Below are 16,735 nucleotides of genomic sequence, written 5' to 3'. Positions count from 1 at the left end.
AATCAGAGGATGCCATGAAAATATTTTAATTAAAACAGTAAAAAAAAAATCTAGAAATAAACCTAATGTGAAGAAAACTGTAACATTTTATTGAAGGACCAAAGGAAACTTGAATAAGAAAAATTGCAAAGGGTTATTTTATGAAACTTGACAAGCTGCTCGGCAACTTTATATAGATGAGAAAATGCACAGATTAATGAAAGGTTATTGAAAAAGGGTGAACACTGATAGGAGATTTATCCTACTTTATATCAAAACATACTTTAAAATGGTAATAGTTAAAACAGTGTGTTCTTAACATAAGAATAAAGAAATAGATCAATGGAACAGAATCTGTAAATACATCTATGTATGTTTGCATTGGAATTTAGTATTAAGACAAAAGTCTTAAGTCTTTAAGACTTAAAAGTAACACTTTAAAAAAGTAACACCAAAAGTAACACTTCGAATTATGACTAAGCAAGGACCTATTTAAAAAACAGTGTAAGAAGAAAAAAAAAAATAAAAATAAAACAGGATAAGAAGAAAAGAAAATTTCAATCTCACCATAAATACAAAAATGTAATTTGTATAAATTAAAGAGCTAAATTTAGAGAAAAACTATAAAAGTACTAAAACTAAAATAGAAATTTTGTAATTCTTAGATAAGTAATGTCTTTTTTAAGCAAGATGTAAAACCCAGAAACCACATAGGATACAGTTTTTTTAAGGCCACATTAAATATCTTAAGCTTTAATATGAAAGAAAGTGAAAGTGAAGTCTCTCAGTTGTGTCCGGCTCTTTGCGACCCCCGTGGACTGTAGCCTACCAGGCTCCTCTGTCCATGGGATTCTCAAGGCAAGAATACTGGAGTGGGTTACCATTTCCTTCTCCAGGGGATCTTCCCAACCCAGGGATCGAAACCGGGTCTCCCACATTGGAGGCAGATGCTTTAAGCTCTGAGCCACCAGAGAAGTATAAAAACATGAGCAACAGTCTAGAATAAAATATTTTCAAGCTACATAATAAAGATTAGAATTCATAATATATAAAGAGTTCATACAAATAAATAAGAAAAAAGTGGAAAGATAGGCAAAATTATAAACAGTCTAGTCACTGATCTAAATAAAAATGACCAATTTACATATGGAAAGATGCTTAATGAGTAAATAATGAACAAAGATCAAAGTAATGATGGTAGATCATGCTTTACCTATGAGACTGAAAATTTTTAAAAACTCTATTGCTTTCAATGTTGAGGGAGTATAAAATGGTATAGTCTTTTGGAGGTCAATTTGAAAGTATATATCAAAAGTAAAAGTGTCCATATTCTTTGAACTATCACTTCTATTTCCCTGTTTCTGTCCAAGTGGTTCTTTCTACATGTGTACAGAGAAGCATCGGTTAGAATTTTCAGTGTAGCACTGCTTATAATGGCAAAAAATTAGAAACCATTTAAACATCTATAATCAGGGAAATAAACTGTGATTCATCCAATATTACAGAATAAAATGATGAAGTAAAAGAGAATAGGGTAGACTTACAGGGCTCACGTGGGAAGAGTTATAAGATAAATGTCTATGTGAAAAAATATAGATGGAACAATACATGGAATTCACTCCTGTGTTCAAATAGACCCTGGAGATGCTGTGGATTCAGTTCCAATAGAACCGATATCACAATAAAGTGAGTCACAAAACTTTTTGGTTTCCCACTGTGTAGGAAATTTGTTTAGTCTATACTGTAGTTTGTTAAGTGTGTAATACATTATGTGTATAAAATCAAGGTATATATTTTAATTGTTGTTGTTTAGTTGCTAAGTTGTGTCTGACTCTTTTGTGACCCCATGGACTGTAGCCCACCAGGATCTCCTGTCCATGGAATTTCCCAGGCAAGAATACTGGAGTGGGTTGCCATTTTCTTCTCCAGGGGATCTTCCCGACCCAGGCAGACAGATTCTTCACCACTGAACCACCAGAGAAGCCCACGTACCTTAATTAAAAATAATTTATTGCTGAAAAATGCTAGTTCAGTTCAGTTGAATCACTCAGTTGTGTCTGACTCTTTGTGACCCCATGGACTGCAGCATGCCAGGCTTCCCTGTCCATCACCAACTCCCGGAGCTGGCTCAAACTCATGTCCATTGAGTCGGTGATGCCATCCAACCATCTCATCCTCTGTCGTCCCCTTCTCCTCCTGCCTTCAACCTTTCCCAGCATCAGGTAATTTGGAAAACTCAGCAGTGGCCACAGGACTGGAAAAGGTCAGTTCATTCCAATCCCAAAGAAAGACAATGCCAAAGAATGTTCCAACTACTGCACAATTGTACTCATCTCACACACTAGCAAAGTAATACTCAAAATTCTCCAAGCCAGGCTTCAACAGGACGTGAACCATGAACTTCCAGATGTTCAAGCTGGATTGAGAAAAGGAAGAGGAACCAGAGATCAAATTGCCAACATCCGTTGGATCATCGAAAAAGCAAGAGAGTTCCAGAAAAACATATACTTCTGCTTTATTGACTATACCAAAGCCTTTGACTGTGTGGATCACAAAAAACTGTGGAAAATTCTTCAAGAGATAGGAATACCAGACACCTGACCTGCCTCCTGAGAAATCTGTATGCAGATTAAGAAGCATCAGTTAGAACCAGACATGGAACAATGGACTGGTTCCAAATTGGGAAAGGAGTACGTCAAGGCTGTATATTGTCCCCCTGCTCATTTAACTTATTAGAGTACATTTCACAGAGTACATCATGTGAAATGCCGGACTGGATGAAGCACAAGCTGGAATCAAGATTGCCGGGAGAAATATCAATAACCCCAGATATGCAGATGACACCAACCTTATGGCAGAAAGCGAAGAGAAAGTAAAGAGCCTCTTGATGAAAGTGAAAAAGGAAAATGAAAAAGCTGGCTTAAAATCCAACATTTAAAAAACGAAGATCATGACATCCAGTCCCATCACTTCATGGCAAATAGATGGGAAACAATGGAAACAGTGACAGACTTTATTTTCTTGGGCTCCAAAATCACTGTAGATGGTGACTGCAGCCATGAAATTAAAAGATGCTTGGAAGAAAAGCTATGACCTTGGAAGGAAAAAGTTATGAAAGAAAAGCTATGACCAACTTAGACAGCATATTAAAAAGGAGAAACATTACTTTGCCAATAAAGGTCGATTTAGTCAAAGCTATGGTTTTTCCAGTAGTCATGTGTGGTTATGAGAGTTGGACTATAAAGAAAGCTGAACACCAAATAATTGATGCTTTTGAACTGTGGTGTTGGAGAAGACTCTTGAGAGTCCCTTGGACAGCAAGGAGATCCAACCAGTCCATCCTAAAGGAGAATAGCCCTGAATATTCATTGGAAGGACTGATGTTGAAGCTGAAACTCCAATACTTTGGCTACCTGATGAGAAGAGCTGACTCATTAGAAAAGACCCTGGTACTGGGGAAAGTGCTAACCATCACCTGAACCTCAGTGAGTCAGTCACCATACTAAGTGTAATAACAATGAAAAAGTTCAAAGGATTGCAAGAATTCCAAAAATGTGACACAGAGTCATGAACTGAGCAAAGGCTCCTGGAAAAATGGCGCTTTTAGACTTGCTTGCCATCAACATTCAGTTAGTAAAAGACATAACATTTGCAAAATGCCGTCAAAGTGCAATAAAGGGAGGTATGCCTGTAATTCTGTACTGTACGAACATTTAAAGGAATATATTCATTCTTAGTTATTAAACATTGTTTTAAAAATTTAAAAATATTTTAGCTGGTGTGCTTTTCAGAAAGGAGACATTTTACCCAAACTTACTTCAGCAACAGAAAGGGCCTCAGGAGTTCTTAGTTCTCAGAGTAAATGGAGTCATTTTTACCCTCTTTTCTGGAAGAATTTATTTCCTTTCAATGTCACAACCTCTGGTCCCCCTCCCTCACTACCCCAGGGCCATTCTCCTTTCTAAGCAGGGAGGCTCTTCCCAGGAGATGCTGTGCACAGTCTCTGAAGTAATGGAAGATCAAGGGCTCGAGCAGTTTCAGACCGTCTGCCCATAACTCCACTTAGCTGGTGGAGTTACTTCCTCACTATCCAAGCTGTTATTTTAAAGTCTCACATTCTTTCCTCTACTGTGCTCTTTTCGGGTTGATGTCATTGTACAAAGTGGTCAATGGGGAAAAGAGTTTGGGCAACTCACACCAGGACAGTTAGTTCTTATGTGATTGAAAGCGGGTTAGTTGGATTTAATTCTCCATAAACAAGCAAAAAAAATGTCACAAAAAGTTACACTTGGTGGTCTGGTGCATAAATCAATATCCGACAAAGCTCCCCCTCCTTACAATGTGTAATGCTGAAAAAACAAGACACATTTGTAGGCCTCTTGGGTATCTCTGTTTGAATGACCCTCTTTTTTTCCCCCCTGACCTGTACTCTCCACACTGTATATCAAAATCCAGAGGCTCTTTTATTTTCCCCCCTCTTTGGGAAATTCATTTGGGTTTCATTCATGCTATGCAAACCTTACTTTTCTGTTCTAAGCAGTAAAAGAATATAGTGTCTGAAAATTAGCCCTTGGGCAGGACAGCACGGAAACCAATGCCCATCCCTTCTGCCAGCCTGAGGAGTGTTTCTCTTACAATTTATATGCAGTCATTAAAAATCAGAATGATCTGCTCTGAGATCCAATAAAGTCACACTTGATTTACATCCCTGGGAAAATGTTTTTCCAACATCCCTTCAAATAAAATTTTAAGTTAATACTTTTTCTGGAGTCTCTCTCTCTCTCTCTGTGTAATGGGAAACTTCCTTTAAACGCACTGAAATAGCTGTCATAGTTTGAGGCCATTTGTGTACAGATATATTATGATGCCAATTGCATATCACAGAGGAAACCATTTTCATTATATTAGACTGAAGATCTGTCAGCGGATTATCTCTTGCTCTTTTGTCTGATTGTCCCTCCCTTTTCAGACTTACTCTTGACTCTGAACTGTTTTGGTGCATGTGTGCTCAATTGTGTTTGACCCTGCAACCTCATGGACGTAGCCACCAGGCTCCTTTGTCCATGGAGTTTTCCAGGCAAGAATACTGAGTGGGTTTCCATTTCCTACTCCAGAGGATCTTCCCCACCCAGGGATCGAACCTGCCTCCCCCAAGTCTCCTGCATTGGCAGGCAGATTCTTTATCACAGCAATACCTGGGAAGCCCCGTTTTGGTGGTTCAGTCAATTTAGTGCTTGCAACACCACTCCTACCACAGGGTGACATGTGACCAGTCAGGCCAGACAGTAGTCTTTTTTAGAGACTCACATGGATGCTGAGAATGAATGGTCTCTGCAGGGGAAGAAACTTTCAGAGCTGCTTGGGGCCAGTTTTCTGGCCATGTGGGTAGAATCTGCCTGAGAATGACGTCACTACAGAAGAAAGCAGAGGCAGGAGATGCATAGGTGGCTGGAGGGGAGGAAGGAAGGTTGGATAGATGGATGATGAAAGGATGGGGAGCTGGATAAGTGGAAGGATAAATGATGGACGGGTGAGTGGGTGGATGAAGGGAAGGAAAGATGGATGGATGGATAGATGATGGATGGATGATGGATGGATGGGTGGGTGGATGGATGGATGGATAGATGATGCATGGGCAGGTTGGGGGATGGAAGGAAGGAAGGATAGATGAATGAATAAGATGGGTGGATGATGGATGCTTGAGGGGATAGACGAGTGGGTAGATGAATGGATGGAGGGATGGATGAATAGAAAGGTAAATACAATGTCACACCCGCTTTCCAGGTACCAAGTGATTATCCAGGATTCAGGGACTGAACCAAAGGATCGACATGAGGGAGACCTGTCAAGTAAGGAATTCTGCCCAACAAGATGGCTCCTTACTGAATGGAGACAAACTGGCCTCAACGGACTTCTCTTGGGTGGGGAAAATCAGTGACATAGGTCCAGAGCTCAGGGCATTCTGAGCAGCACTGAGTGAGCCCTGCCTCAGCTGTCCTTAAAGCCTGAGGAGCATCTCAGACTTGGAGGCACTGTAATTCCCACGCTTCTATAGCTGCTGAGAGTGCTTACAAGTTGGCTGAGTTCCCAGTGCCTCCATTCTTAAAGTCAAGTCCTATCACTAAAGACAATCAGTGTGTCTTACCCTTGCAACATCAAAGAGTCTAATTCAGGAGGTGACTTTTTAAAAAATGTTTTATAAGCTTAGTGATAGTTTGGAGACACTGCAAGTTATGGATTTGGGAGAGAGAGATCAGAGAGGAATACTTGGGCGCATTGCAAAATAGGGAGTCATTTGAATGTGAAGAAACACTAGTGAACATTCTGCCACCCGGGTGAAGGAAAGACAGCTAGGCTTTGAGTGAGGGCTGGGGGCAGATAGAGCGAGCACCAGTTTTGCCCATCATGACTTGTGAGACCTGCTTGGCCCCAGCTTCAATTCCAGTCTCGGTTTACGGAGTCCTTTTATGGACAGGACCCTGTTTCATCAGGCTCTGGAGGAGTCAGGCTTGGCTCTTCTCTCCTGAGCCTGGTGGGGTGGAGAGGCTGTGCCTTCAGAGATAAGCCTGAGAGAAGTCTGCCTCGGGGAGAGTGGCCCGAGATGCATGCATGTTTAGGGTAAATTAAGTGCTGCCGGATGCCTGTGATGACTGCTGGGTCTGGAAATGTGTCTCCAGCTTCCGGCGAAATGGCAGCTTTTGCTTTTCTCTGCTTGAAGCAAGGGTTATTTCCATCTGCTTCCTGATACTGTAGAGGTAGAAGGCCCACCAGACAGAGGTCTCAGGGCTGGAGTGTGTGAGCACCAGCGAGTGCCTGTCTGCATTCAGGCTCACAGAGCCTGCGAATGACGTGGAGAGTTGTCGCAGGGAGAGGAGGGGACGTGGGCGGCGCTGTGCCCCTTTAAGAGGGAGCTGGTCTCAATCAAGGGAAAAACTCTCAGCAGAGAACTGGATCCTCCCTCCACTCAATGTATTTAAAATGTGGTATGACTTTCCTCTGGTCTCTCCTCTTCCGGTTCCCCTCTTACCTCCTTATCTATTCTTCCCAGGACTTTAAAAGAGACAAACAGACCTTGAAGATATGCGGTTTCCTCCCCTTTCCTCCTCATGCTGGCCAGAAGCACGTTTCTTAACAATCTCTCCATCCCAATCTGTCTGTATTTCCTAATCTCCTCTCTCTCTCTCCTTCTTTCCCTCTCTGTCTCTAGTTCCTTCTATTTTTTCCTTTCCTCCTTTAGTCTTCGATTCTCCTTCCATCCCTCTTCCCTATAAATCGCAAAATCTGAATACCCAGATTATTTTATCTCTGAAATTTGCAGACAGCAAACTAATCTGATGAAAGAGAGATGAAAAATTTTCATGTCATTTCAATTTCTATCTTCTGCTGTGTCCTCTCAAACATGTATTGTAAGTAATAAAACATTTGATTCCTTTTGTTTTGATTTTCAACCACAGGCAGCATATATAACTTTTTTCTTCCCTGATGAGTCCCTGACAGCTCCATCCAAATATCATCTCATCCAAACGCTTTCCTTAAGCAAGAGTGCTAATGTGTCTCCTTAAAATCACCATTTTTTTCAAAGGCAGGACAAGATGCTTCTTCAATGGAATAGACGAATGGGATACATTCTCTTGGTTCTGCTTTTCTAGGTTATAACCTCATGGTTTTGTTCCAGGGTGAAAAAGAAAAATATAAAGCCACAGTAGGACTACATAGTTTTCTTTCCTCACTAAAAGCTATTATAACTGGGTGTCTGTCCATTTGGGCAGTCAGCTTGGCTGGCTGGCTGGATTCTTCCACCCATTCACAGGCTGTTTAAACAATAATTTACTTAGCTACTATGAAGGGTAAGCTCTGTGATAAAGAGAGGTCCCCAATCACATGGAGTGTCTCCTTATCAGTGAGACAAATAAAATAGTCACAAAATGAATGAACAGGATGGTTTTAGATGTGCGATGAAGACAATAAAAGAAGTTGATGTGACCCTGAGTGGGGAGTGGGATGTTAATTTAAAGGGCGGGGCAGGAGGCCTCTTTGCAGGAGAAAAAGCACATCCTAAAAGCTTCAGGTGAGAAGGAGCTAACATACATCTATGTGGGTGAGAGATGGACCGTGGAGAAAACTAGGCATCCTTGAATAAAAGTTTTAAAAGGAGTTGAAATGAATTTGACTTAAATTTCTTTGCTTTAGCAAATGTCCTTCTTCTTATCTTCCTCTTTTCCCTCCTCCCTCTGATGAGGGGCTGACACAAGCTAATGGTCATCCTCAACCCCAACCACAAAAGGCCAGTTTCTCTTTAACACTTGTGGCAGGAAATTGAGTTTCTGCACAGAGATCAGTTATCTTTCTGTCTTTTGGTTTCTTCCCAGAGGCCCAACAGCATTACAATTCATACCTTTAGGAAGAGACTGCAGTGGGTTCATTTGTCCCCTGGAATAAGTTTTCCCCCAACATCAGGGGGATGTGATTTTCAAGGTTACAGAATGGCAAGAACCCTACATCAGCTGTCTTGTTGACATCTTGGAGAATTTTTTTACATTTCTGTGTCTTTGATTAGCCTGAAAATATGTTGAGTGAAGAAGCCCTTTCAATAGTGTTTTAACCAAGATCAGAGAACTACGTGTGGCTCCAAGAAGTTTATTTTGGGTCTCAAGCTGGCCAGTGATTAGCCTGTGCCCAACAACTTAACCTAAGAGGCACTTAAGTAATGGAGAGCGAATAAAAAATAAAAGCAAATTACAGAGCATGGAGATAAGGGGGAAGCTGAAAAAAAAAAAAGTGGCATTTCACCCTTCAAAGTTGGTGGAGATTGTGATCAAGCTTTAGATGCTGTCTGCCTGATAGGTGGCTTTGAGTTAATTTTATTACTTAACTTGGTCCTTAACTTGGAGTCCTTAGTGATCACGTGGATGGGGCCAGATCAGTACAAACTATCCTTAAGTGCAAAAATAATTTATAAGTGTTTCAGTGTATTGGTAGAAGTTTCAATCAAACAGGAAGTTCTGATTTTAAATTTGTAGAGACCTAAGGCTTCCCTGGTGTCTCAGTGGTAAAGAATCCACCTGCCAGTGTAGGAGATGTGAGTTCGAGCTCTGGGTTGGGAAGATTCCCTGGAGAAGGAAATGGCAACCCACTCTAGTATTCATGCCTGGGAAATCCCATGGACAGAGGAGTCCGGCAGGCTAGTCCATGGGATCACAGAAGAGTGGGACACGACTGAGCAACTAAACAACAACAACACCACCACCACCACAATAATACAAAAAGCAAAAATTGCTTTCAGGAGAAGTTTGATAATAGTTTAAAATATGCCTCTCAATTTACTGAATTGATAGATTCAGTAAAAGTATCATCAAGAACGTAGATGATTTGAACAGCACAATTATGTTTACTTACTGAGACATAAACATACACGTGTGTATATACGTGTATGTGTCCTCTGTACCTGGCTACTGGAAATTACACAATCCTTTTAAGCACATATGGACTAATTAAAAAGTTTATTACTTCATAGTCATAAACCAAGCTGACAAATTTCAAGAGTCCCTAGCCACAATACAAAAAAAAAACCCAAAAAACCCTAGAAATTAACAACCAAAAGATAAACTTTAAAAAAATAATCTCATATTCTTGGAAATTAACAACAAAAAAGGGCCTACAACTCAAAGAAGAATTCATTATGAAAACTGAAAGTAGTTTAAGTTAAATGATAATGGATCAGGAATACTAGCTATAGAAACCCAGCAAGCATGGCTAAAGCGTATCTGAGTGACATTTGTGGCTTTAATTGCTTGTTAGAAAAGAAGAAAGGCTGACAAGAAATTAGCTATGTGTCCATCTTTAGAAGATAGAAAAAAGAAAAGTAATTGATTATGTCCATAATACATAATGGAGAAATAAATGAAATGAGAAATAAAACCACAAAATTATCAAGGCCAAATTTGCTTAGAATGACAAACTTCTGACAGAGCAAGAAAAAAGAGAAGTCCCAGTTTCAGGATGAATAAAGCTCGTAAGTACTGAAGTAGCAGAGATTAGATTTTAAAGGAATATTATGATCAAGCTGATGTCAAATACTTATAAATGCCTATGGAGCTGAAAAATTCCTAGAAAAGTACAAATTATTAAAGTTGACTTAAGAAGTAATAAATACCTGAAGGCTCCTGTCATTTTGAAATAATTAGAGTCAGTAGTTAAAAATCCTTCCCAAAATAAACACCAGTTCCAGATGTTTTTATGGGTTGTTTCTACTATATATTCAAGGAACAGATAGTTTCAGGCTTAGACAAACTCTTTGCAAAGAATAGAAAAAGAGAAAACACTTCTCACCCATAAGACTAATACAACCTTGATTCCAAAAGTTGACGAGGATATTTAGTGGGAAGGGAAATCACAGACCAATCTGGCCGTGAACCTAGATGCAAGAATCCTAAATAAACTATTCACAGACAAGAGCTAGCAATAATCAAGTAGTATTTATTTCTGGAATGATTGATTTAATATTATAAAATGTGTCATGTAAATCATCATATTTATAGTTTAAAGGAGGAAACTTGTGATCATAATAGATTCAGATAAACATTTGATGAAATTCATCAAGCATTCATCATAAAACCTTAGCAAGCTAAGTTTAGAATGGTGTGGTGGTGGTGGTTTAGTTGCTAAGTTGTATTTGACTCTATGACCCCATGGACTGTAGACTGCCAGGCTCCTCTGTCCATGGGATTCGCCAGGCATGAATACTGGACTGGGTTGCCATTTTCTTCTCCAGGGGATCTTCCTGACCCAGGGATTGAACCTGGGTCTCCCACCTTGCAGGCAGACTCTTTACCAACTGAGCCACCAGGACATGGAACTTCCTTTATTTACACTAAATATCTTTTTAATGGAAAATCATGAAAAGCCATGCCTTTGACATCAAGGATGAAACAAGGACTGTGACTGCTGTTACCTCTGCTAATCAATGTTGCTCTGGAGTGCAAGCCAGCACAGTCAAACCAGCAAAGTGCAAGGGTCAGAAAGAAAAAAAATAAACTATCACTGTTTGTAGATGATATAATTTTCCATATACATCAGCTTCCCTGGTGGCTGAGATGATAATCTGCCTGCAGTGCAGGAGACCTGGGTTCTATCCTTGGGTTGGGAAGATTCCCTGGAGAAGGAAATGGCAATCCACTCCAATATTCTTGCCTGGATAATCCCATGGACAGAGGGGTCTGGTGGGCTATGATTTGCCATATAGGAAAAGCAAATCTACAAATTATGGGAAATATCACCCACAGAGCTGTATCCAGCTGGGGTCTCTACAGGAATCAGGTAGCATCCATCAGGTAGCCTTTGATGACTAGACAGATATAGGCAGGGTGAAGGGGAGCCAGTAAAGATGGTCAACCCCTGTGGTAAGTAACACTGAGGACCCTCATGTTTGTGGGGTCAGAGGGGAGGAGTGAGAGGAGGGAGAGGAGGGGAGGAGTGTGGGGTCAGAGGGGAGGAGTGAGAGGAGGGAGAGGAGGGGAGGAGTGTGGGGTCAGAGGGGAGGAGTGAGAGGAGGGAGAGGAGGAGAGAGGAGTGAACCTGGAGAGGGAGTGGACAGCTGTAGGCAACTTCTGAAAGTGGGAGGGGAATGTTTGTTTCAGGAGAAGAGCACAGCCCTGCTGATTGGCTGCAAGAAGGGCAGGGAGTGGGGTACAACACCCCATTTTACTTTCTTCCTGTCCTCTGGTCTCCTCACCGTAGCTTCCTATTTCTGACTTTCCTGGGAGCCAGGACACAGGGAGTCCCTGATACAGTCTACAGAGTTTGTCTCCATATCTAGAGGGCATGGTGGGAACAGTGGTGAGGGCAAAGAGAGGATGCCTAGCAAACATCTAACAAGGGTTGTGAGGTTCCTTTATGTAGACACATATGACTTATTCAACTGTAATAAGGGAAGCTAAAATGGAGAAAGAGCCATATTCATGACAGACTTATAAAAAATGTCAGTTCTTCCTCACATGATGAGAGATTGAAAACAATTTTAATAAAAATTCCAACAGGATATTTTTGCAGGACTTGATTCACAGATTCTAAATTTTAATGGAAGAGTAATTGATGAGAATAAGCAAGACAGTCTTAAGAGGAACCAGGATATGTAACTCTATAACATATCAAGTCTTATAAGGTTTTAGCAATCAAGACACTATCAGCACAGTGAGATCAAAGGAATAAAATAGCCTAGAAAGAGGCAAATCAAGCAGAAATCTCATAAATGGCTAAGCTCACAATTGTAGGTCAGTGTGGAGATGATTCAGCAAGTATGCTGGGCTTGGTTATGCTTGGGGGAAAACCATAAAAACTGTCTTATAGTCTACATTCAAATGGCAATTCTGAAGCCAGAGGGCAAAGTGGATTAAAATCTAAGATGTAAAAGGTAAAATTTTAACAGACTTAGAAGAGAATATTGAAGAATATCTTTATGACTCTGGGACTAGAGCAGGATTCCTGAACAAGTACAAAGGGCATAAACCATAAAAGAAAAATGAATAAATTCAACCACAATAACATGAAGATCCTCTGTCCTTCAGAAGACATCAATGAGTGAGTGAGAAAGCAAGTCATAATCTGGGATATTTCAACACATAGCTGACAAGGATTAGTATTCTGAAGGTATGCACAATTGTTTACAAATTAATAAGGAACTGATAAGCAAACTAATGATAAAAGAGGCAGAAAATATGAATGGGTGAGACACAGAAGAGGTCTGAGTAACTAATGAACATATGGAAAGTGTTCAGCCTCGTTAGTTACTGGGACAGTTGGCAATGAGATGCTACCAGACACCCTCCAGAATGGTCCAAATTAAAATGTCTCAGGACAGCAAAGGGCTTCCCTGGTGGCTCAGATGGTAAAGAATCTGCCTGCAATGCAGGAGACCTGGGTTCAGTCCCTGGGTTGGGAAGATCCCCTGGAGGAGGAAATGGCAATCTACTCCAGTATTCTTGCCTGGAGAATCCCACGGACAGAGGAGCCTGGCGCAGGTTACAGTCAATCCGGTCGGACACAAGTGAGCAACTAACACAAAGGACAGGGAACGTTGGTGGGAGGGTGGATCCAAAGGAACTTTCAAACACTGCTGTGCCTGTGCAAGCCAGTGAAACTATTTTAGAAAACAATTTATTAGGAATTAGGTCAAACACATAAATATCCTGCAAGCCAATCACTTGCCTACTTTTGATTTTCAAAAGTGACCATTTCGTGTGGCTAGATCTAAGTCATCGCCTCAAGGAACACTTGCACTTTTTTTTTTTTTTTACACTTGCACTTTTTGAATGGGAGACACATATAGGATGATTCATGGCAACATTGCTTATGACAGCTCTGAAATAAAACGCCCTAAACCTCCACATCCAATGACTGCATGGGGGATGAGCATACGGGGTATGTTGAGTAATGGAAGACTTTAGATATGTGGAAATGATGAATACTAAACACAGATCAGGTCAGACACAGTGTATGCAAAAGCCAAAATAGGACAAAACAAACAAAATAGTAAAGAATGGAAGAACTTATACACAAATGAAAACCAGGCAAAACTCAACAGTGTGCTGTTTAGGGATGCCCTCACATCTGGAAAATTTGGAAGGAAAATCAAGGGGTGATTTATACAAAACTCAGAAGGGGAAGGTGAGGCATTCCCAGGGCCTCTGGGTAATCAGGTATATTTGTTTCTTAAGCTGGGTAATGGGTACATGGGCATTTGATTCATTCATTTATTTATTTTAATTTAAAAATTTACTTATTTATGGTTGCACTTTATTTGCTGTGAGCAGGGGCTGCTCTTTAGTTTGGGTGCACAGGCTTCTCTTTGTGACGGCTTCTCTTGTTTCAGAGCATGTGTTTTAGGGTGTGCGGGCTCAGTAGTTGAGGCAGGTGGGCTTAGTTGTCCATGGCATGTGGCATCTTCCTGGACCAGGGACTGGACCCATATCCTCTGCATTGGCAGGCAGATTCTTAGCCATTGAACCACAGCAAATTCCCTGATTCATTATTTTTTAAAGTATAGTTCTTTAACATGTACATAGAGTAAATCCCCTATATTTGAACCTCCAAGTTACAAACTTTCAAAGATGTGAAAGTGCATTCCATCAGTATCAGGTGTGAGTGAAATGGCATCTTGCCCTCCATCTCCTATTGCTGACGATACTTCAGCTCTACCATCTGCCTCCTCCAGTCAGTAACTCTTCTTGCCTGTTCACTTGATGCCAGCCTCTGGATGCCAGCTATTGTACTGTACTACTGTACTTTTCAAGGTACTGTACTGGCAGAGTGAAAATATTTTCTTTATATTTTGTGTTTGTTTCTATGTATTATTTGCTTGAAAAGTATTATAAACCTGTTACATTTTTTCTTGCTTTTTACCAAGAAAATTGACAACATTTGAAAAAGGATCATTGAAAGTATATGAGGAATCACATATTATTGGTGGGAATGCAAAATGTAAATGGTGGCTAGTTCTATCATAAGTTTGAAAAGTCCTGAAAAGGGGGGTTCTTTGATGTAGTAGGTCTACCTATGAGAACTTATGATCACAAAACCATCATAGATGTGTGTACAAATTTCCATTTAGTGCAGTACTTTGTATAATTACATAAAAGGCATATGCTTGACAATCATGGTTTGTTTAAATAAGCTATGGCCCAGCTATACATTTAGTGGAAAAGCACATCACTATTAATATTATGTAAAATAGAAGATGAAATAAAACGTTCTTGATATATTATTTAATACAAATACGGTTAAAGTCCTATGTGGAATATAATTTCATGTTTTAAAGATACGCATATTTATAAAGAACAGAAAGGATATATGTAGTCCCTGGCCCTTAATTAGTGCTAAATAAATAAATGAGTAATAAAGAAATAAAGGAATGAGTGACCTGAACCAGGATCCTAATACTGGTTACCTCTCTGTGCTAAGGTTAGGGGTGACAATAGTGTTTTCCTTTTTGCATACAGGTATTTCCTAAAATTTTATATCATGTTCATGCACTCTTGTTGCAATAAGAAAATTTACAAATATTTAGGATTAAAATGAAAGACTACTCCCGTGTAGTAGTAGTCCAGCACTGGTATTTTTTTATCTCCTAATAACAGTTTATACATATACAGTGTTCAATAAGCCTGTAAAAAAAGATCAGTACGTGGGAAAAAAAATGAAAGACTAGTATATCTACATAACCATCTTGTTTTGTATCATAACCAGCACAACATGATCACAAATGGGGTTATTGAATGTTTTTGAAATTGAGGTTCATATTCAGATCTGCTTTTTAAAAATCTTAAATACCTTTTTGACAATACCCTACAGGTTAGAAAACTTGAAATGATTATGTGTTCAGACCCAGCTTCGAAAAGCACCCACTTTAAGGTTACTATTTGGCCAAAATTTAACTAGCTGACCCCACATATGCTTGCTCTTGTGGGACTACCAAGCTATGTCAGCAGAGAGAGGATTGGGAGCCAGCTACAAACCCAAAGATCCAGCTCTGGATTTCTACCCAGAGGGTGAAAATGGCCCTTAGGACTGAAAATTTCCACCAGGACTGACTCCCCCCAGTGCTGCTGGTCTCGATACCCACATCCCCCACCCTTGGATTGGAAGTGCAGAGTCTTAACCACTGGACCGGCAGGCAAGTCCCTCAATTAGCAATCGCGTGCTGTCAAACATTGCTTAGAAGGCTTTGTTTAAAGGTCTGCTAAACTCTCTTAAACTCCCTAACCTGGATATTCTTACAACATCCTGGATAGGTCTTTCCAGATCTGATTTCTATGAATGTGGTTATTGTTTTCAAATACGTTCATGGCAAGACTTGTGAAATGTTCGATTCTTACTGAGAATGTGTTATTAGACACTTTTCTGGGCTGTTGGACACATAGATTCAGGAAATTTAGCAAATCATCGTGGATCTCAAGATCTGTCCTTTTTGAAGATGTCCTGTGCACACCCTTGGGTGCTGCCTTCTTCCTGGAATTTTTGTGGGTTTGAGGCAGGACCAAGTGTTTCCACACCACCCACAGGTTTCATGCTCATTAGTTCCATTAATTGGAGTCTTCCAGCAATCTACTTGGGAAGAGAAAAGGAAAAGACAGGGGCTCTGCAATATTCAAGATTATGGGCTGTCTTGAGTAGTAGGAATTCCCAAACTGGAAAGGGTGTTCTTGTTGGGTGGTTGAGAACTTATGCTCAATGTTGGAATACTATCTAAAACTTCCATCTTGAAAGGGTTGCCCTTGTACTATAATATCTCAGAAAAGTTGACTTTCCTTTGATGCTTTTAGTATACACTTTCTGGGTCTTAGAACGAATCCCTAACCTAAAAGCCAAACTCAAGCAATGCTTGGAGTCAATGATAAATCTAATTGGTGCCTCCCAAACACCTTTTGGAAGATCTATGAATTTTCAGTTATTTTCAGAAGCATGGAATTATTTTGGACATTAAGGAAAAAGCAGCACCATAGACATCCTGGGTGAAACACTAGCTGAAAAACACATTTGTCTTATAGGAAATACAAAAAATATTAGCCCCCAAATGGAACCCACATCAGGGACTGCGTCCACTGTGATAACTCGCTTTGGTGAGCATGGGAAGACACACTTGGAGTCTCCCAGGATGCTGGCGATTCATGATAATGATTTCCAGGATGAAAGCTGCAGGGATGTGGAGAGAGGAGAACTTTCCAGTGGGTTTTATTTAAATAAGCTAACATTTAACAGATTA

The 16,735-nt window shown here is 40.2% G+C and overlaps 1 long non-coding RNA gene across 6 annotated transcripts in view; it reads left to right on the top strand.

The window, feature by feature from the left end:
• The window catches only part of LOC122448581, a 110,034-nt gene that overhangs the window by 78,212 nt on the left and 15,087 nt on the right, over nucleotides 1-16,735 (top strand). Inside the window, exon 4 of one of the 6 annotated variants that reach the window (XR_006271676.1) lies at nucleotides 1,837-1,895. The exons of the other annotated variants lie outside the window; for them this stretch is intronic. This is a non-coding gene — a long non-coding RNA (uncharacterized LOC122448581). Of the gene's footprint in view, nucleotides 1-1,836; nucleotides 1,896-16,735 lie in introns of those variants that run through there. 6 annotated transcript variants of the gene reach the window in all.

The sequence above is a fragment of the Cervus canadensis genome, chromosome 10 (assembly GCF_019320065.1).
Source record: "Cervus canadensis isolate Bull #8, Minnesota chromosome 10, ASM1932006v1, whole genome shotgun sequence".
Lineage (NCBI taxonomy): Eukaryota > Metazoa > Chordata > Mammalia > Artiodactyla > Cervidae > Cervus > Cervus canadensis.
Note: the sequence above shows the minus strand (reverse complement) of the source record. Positions and strands in the feature narration are given on the sequence as shown.